The following is a 5,976-nucleotide window of genomic DNA, read 5'->3' as shown; positions in this document are numbered from 1 at the left end:
TTCATAACACGCCTTCCACCTTGGGTGAATCCATGTACCAATCAATTTCAACACTTCACCTCAAGTTTAGACTCTTTCGGTGCTTAAGCTGAGATCAATGTAGACCACAACTACTTTTGTTAATAATGCGTTGGCCGGGTTTTGTACATGAGACCTCATGGCTCTAATTTTATATTGAACTGAACTATTTTAGCTTTTTCTAACAAAAAGTTTGAGTAGTGAAGTGAAAAGAGGGTAAAGATTTCTTCCATCCTTCCTAGGTCCTTGTGCTTGCACCCTCTCAGACATTTTTTTCACACTACAACTAGTTACCACAAAAGTCTAAATTCATGGACAAGAGCTGAGCTATGCCCCATGTGTTGATTGTCAGGATCAACTAGGTTAAGGGACTGTTCGGAGTCCCTCTGCTCCACGCTGCCGCTCCCGGAGCTGGCGGAGTTTTAGTTGAAAACCGCGGAGCGAGTGAACAGGTATTCATCAGATTCTTAAATTCCAGAGACCCCTAAGCTTGAGCCACATAGAAATGAGAAGATGGACAGTTACCTTGATCTTTTTTTTAGAAAAGGAGGATGACCCCGGTCTCTGCATCTGGGAGAAGCATGCGGCCATTTTATTGATTATTCTCGAGGACCTTACAAAGTAGAACAACAATATGCCTGAATCCAGTATCTTGGCAATTTGCCGCTACTCCTGTCCATATAATGAAGGGGTGCAAGCTGGACAACATACCCAGCCTCTCACCTAAGCCTAACGTCTAAAGCCGGAGGCCCCGACCGAACCATCTGCCAGGTCTGGGGCACAAACTGGTCCGACGCACTCATATCTGTCGTCGCCGCATCTTTCACTAGTCCATCTTCAAAGCAGATTGAGGTGTCAACCCATCTTGAGGTCTTGTCATCTTCTCTTCTTCTTCCTTCTCCTTCTAGATCTTAATGTGATGTCTGTTTGGTCCTTTGCAGTGCCTCCAGTGCTTGCTTTGATCCTGAGTTTGGGGTCGAGCTTGAGCGAGGGTGAGAGCGAGAGCTTAGAGCAACCGCATATGGATCTCTCACATGTATTTATATGCACTGTGCACTATGTTAGAGGAAAGTTGCCCCCGATCATGACAAAATTGCTGTAGCAACTAGACCACTGCTGCAACACTGTAGCAGTATTGTAGTAGCAACAAATTATTGATCTACTATTTAGATGCAAATCACAAAATATCCAACAGCAGGCACTACATATTATTTTTAATTTTTTAGGTAAATTTTTGAAGGTATTACATATATAGAATTTTGTATGGGTCAGGGTTCAGCCCGTTGAATGGTCAGCAGTTAACTTTTGATAAAAAAGAAAAAAAATCCAAAAACAAAAAGGTTAGCGAATTCAAAGAAGTCCTTGGATTAAAAAAAAGCAATTTCAGTAATAGTTCCCAACTTTTAAAAAACATGGTTTTGAAAAAAAGTTCAAGGATTTGAAAAGTGTTCGTTGATTTTGCAAAAAGTTCATTTATTTTGACAAAATGTTCACGAATTTTAAAAAAGTTCATTGATTTAAAAAAAGTGCACGAATTTTGAGAAAAAAATCACGGATTCGAAAAGTTCATCGATTTTGAAAAAACATCAATTTTGAAAAAAATTCATTGATTTTGAAGAAAAAGTTCATGGATTTTGGAAAAAGTTCATCAATTCGGAGGAAAAAGTTCATGAATTTTTAAAGGTTTGCGCATTTGAGAAAAAAGAAAGAAAATAAATAAAAAAGGAGAAAAAGAAACAAGGAAAAAGAAAGAAGAAAGAAAAACTAAATAAGAACCACCCAAAACCGACTAGCAAACCGGGAAACCGATTGGGGAAGCTTCCCAAAACCGAGGGTTTTCGCGAACTGAAAAAAAAGGTAATAGGCACGAGCGTTAAGATGTCCTAGTTGGTTTTGCAGTTCTCTCTCAATGAAGAAGTCATGAGTTCGAGTCATGTCGCCTGCACATTTTATTAAAGTTTAACAGAAAAAGGGTAAATGGTCATGAGGGGTGTGCGCCGGTTGGCTAATTAGCCTTTTACCGACGCCGATGGCGCCAAATAGGTGTCGGGCTAACTAGCACGTACATGACACACATTGACTTAAAAAAACATACTCTCTCCGTTCCTAAATATTTGTCTTTCTAGACATTTCAAATGATTAACACATACGAATGTGTGTAGACATATTTTAGAGTGTAGATTCACTCATTTTACTTCGTATGTAGTCACTTGTTAAAATGCCTAGAAAGATAAGTATTTAGGAACAGAGGGAGTACATGACACACGTGACCAGACGCTCGACCTCATGTTCGACCACCGACCGCCACCGTCGTAACGGCCTCCTCCAGTAACTTCCCCAACTCATTGGTCATCTGCATGAGCGTCGAGTGCGCGGCCCCGGTTCCTCGCTTGCTGGTCTGTTGCCACACCGCGCTGCCACCCTGCCGCCGATTGCTGCCCGCCGACTCACTTGCGTCTTTGACCGTCCTTAAAACGGACACTGTATTTGTCTGCGCACTAGTCCGGAGAGTCCAAGTCATCCAACCCTGTCTCACAAAACGTCCATCCTTGTTTTTAAGTCTGCAACACTTCAAATACATATAAAAAATAACATAATTCATCCATAAATAGCATGTAAATATTCCTAGTACAACAATAGTTCAAATATAAATATCACATCCGAGATAATTGGATGTTCAACAATGCTTCCCATTTGAATATGCTTGTGAATTGCCAAAGTTTCAACAATGCTCATGTCAAAAATTTCTATGCACCGAGCCTCCGAGCAGCTCGTCGAGGTTGACAAGCTGGCAAGGAGGCTTGGGCTTGACTCATTTGACCTCCGAGCCGAGCCAAGCTTGTGAGCCAAGCCACGAGTCTCGAGCTTTCTGTTGACCTTTATAAGGCGTGCAATATAGTTATGGTTTTGATTTTTCAAAAATGGTAGACGTACAGGCTTTTACAGGTTTCTACAGGCTTCTTTCAAACTTTCTAAACACCCTCCTCCCTCTGATTTCAATGGGGGTGGGCCCGTGCCTCTACTAATGACCAATTAAAAACTGCCACAACACCCTGTAAACCCCTCATGCCTGTAACATCCTGTATGTGTAGCAAAGCTCTTGATTTTTAGGGTTACCGCCGCATCATTATAAGAGGTTGCCAACATGATGAAGCGAGGTTATTTTTTCTTTAAGGCCATGAAGGGAGGTTTTGCCGATCATGCAAGAGCATGACGGGACACGATACTAATACCCGATTTTTGGACGACCAGCTAATTGAGCGGCCAGTGGCGGAGCTACAAAGAAAAAGTTGGACAGGCCGGTCTAAAAGGGAACACAGAAATTTTTTAAATTTTGAACCATACTTCTTCAATACTAGTCTCTCTGTACCGATTTTAGTAATAGCTAGTATTAGTCGGTGTCAGTTATTTTAAAAACCATCGAAACTCTAAACCGTCATTTTCTTTTGAAAACAGAACCAATTGTTTGCTAACTGGCTTACCCATGGCCAATTATAAGTTGGTAAACTACAATCTGTAGAAATTTGCAAACAATTGAATAATTCATGCTACGAAATCGAATTCAATAACTATAGCATATATGACTTTTTTCTTTTGATAGGAGTCTGTGGAAAAATTGGTCTTGGAAATTTGAGATGGTCCCATGAACTAGCATTAGGAGAAACAAAGGATATTAGCATGTGCGACGATGCAGCTGCGCCCTGATGTGGCTGAATCTGGAGCGTGCTGCTGTGGCTGAATCGGGAATGGATGTTCTGCTGGATGTGAATCTGCACAACAACCCAACTTCTTGCACCCAGATCACATCGGCTGCTTACGTTGTTTGGAATCTTTGGAAAGAGAGGAATAGGCGGACGTTTGAAGGAAAGAGATGCTCTCCTGAAACAGTTGCTGCTATGGCCAGAGACGACATTGTACTGTTCAAGGAAGCTACTGTTTTCTTTCTTTTTCCAGTTTTTGGGTTTTGTATGTGTGCGTGGGTACTTGAGGCTCTGTACAACACCTGGGAACTTTGGTTCCTTTTCCCTCTTCTAATATGAATAGGCAGAACTACTGCCATTGCCTTTCAAAAAAAAAAAAAAGAAAAAGAAAAAAAGAAGCGTGTTGGTCTAGTCTACTAGTGGATTGAGCTGCAGTGGGCTGGGTATTCCGGCTTCGAGCAGCAGGTTTGACATGCGTCACACACAAGCTAACCAAAGGAAAAGTCATCTGTTGTGTGTACTGAGCGCATCCGCTGACCCCTCACGGATGGAGCGGACTAGGCATACGTAGCTTTCTTTTTTGCCTTTGGACAGGGCGCACGTAGCTCCGCCGGTGCGAGTGGCCATTGCCTTTTGACTCCCATGCATGTGCCGCGAATTAACAAGGTCGTGCAGGAATCGTGCAATATTTGCCGTCTGTGTAGCTCATGTTTTTTTTTCCACGAATACGCAAAACTTGCATATCATTCATTGATAGAAGAAGTTAGAGCGAATACAGGGGGTACAACCCATGACACGAATGCAAGAGGCGTGGACATGGTTGCCGAAGCAAAGAGACATGAGAAGCTCGACCCAAACAAAGAAAAACATAGCTAAACTCGCCAACCAGGGAAGCAACCCAAGCAACTAGACGACCAACATCTCCACATTTAGCACCGAGGACACCGCGAGTAAACAAGACAACGCCTTCACGAAGGAGAACGACACCAAGACGCCATCGTCGTCCGATCCGGAAAACCAGACCTAGGGTTTCCCCTGATGCTCGAAGAGGGGCACGGATAACGGCCATGACAGCGCCTTCAAGAAGGTGACGACACCCGCGGGTGTCACCACTGCCAGCATAAGATGCAGGGATTTCGCCCTGGCCATGTACCGAGCAATCCCAAGCCGTCGGGGTACGAGTCGGAGAAGAGGAGGTCAGGTATACGCCGGAACTGCGTCAGCCGGAAGGGGAGCCACGCTCGACGCCGAGGAGGCACCGGGTGCCGCCGGACGTGCGAGCTCCAAAGGAGGGTGAGGTTGCATGGTTGAGCGGAACGTGAGGATGCGACGGTGGCCAAGTCCCGGACGACCCAAGATCTGGAAAAGAGCGCAGATCAAGGCCACCGGGACCGGAGCAACAGGGACGCCGACAGACCCAAGGAGCTGGAAGGGTACGCAGCTCACGGAGGGTGCCGGAATCAAAGATGCACCGGGTGGATGGCCAACCAAGGACACCAGCAGGGTTGTGGTGGTGCGCAGATGCCGAGGATCCATCAAGCCTAAGGTGCCGGAAAGAGCGCAGCGCCCGATGTCGTGGAAACGTCACGACAAATGTCCTAGCAAAAGGACTTAGTCGTGGAGCCATCACAACTAGGAAGCTTAAAGGGGTTAAAACGGGACAAACGACACATGAGTTTATATTGGTTTGGCCCCTTGCGGTGAAGGTAAAAGCCTAATCCAGTTTGAGGTGGTATTGCTTATGTCTCGATGACCAGGAAGCGAAATCCGCTTGATCTAGTTCTCGATCTGACGTTACTTGTCCTGAACTGCCGCCGGGTCATCCCTTTATATACAGAGGTCGACACCCAGCGGCTTACAGAGTCCCGCCGACTCATAAACAGTGTCCGGCTCGGTGACTATCTATTCCTGTCTTACAATACAAGTCATATACATATGGCGGTTTATCTCTACAGACCTTAAGTCGCCTTTGGGCCTTGGGTCCTTAACTGAATCGCCATCTTCGAGTGTCTTCTTGGGCTTCATACTATGAATCGCCTATAGGTATAACCCAGCCCCTCCTGGGCGGGTCATACCCAATTGTTATATCCCCAACATTAGACCCCAGATTGATTTGAACTGCTTCATGTCAATCTTCAACACTTAATAAAAATCTTCTGCTCTTCATCTGTGCGAGAATCAATAACCCGCCATGACGTCATCTTCTGGATTTGTGATAACCCGCCATGACATCATCTTCTGGATTTGTGATAACCCG

This window comes from Triticum dicoccoides, chromosome 2B, assembly GCF_002162155.2.
Source record: "Triticum dicoccoides isolate Atlit2015 ecotype Zavitan chromosome 2B, WEW_v2.0, whole genome shotgun sequence".
NCBI classification, from domain to species: domain Eukaryota; kingdom Viridiplantae; phylum Streptophyta; class Magnoliopsida; order Poales; family Poaceae; genus Triticum; species Triticum dicoccoides.
Note: the sequence above shows the minus strand (reverse complement) of the source record.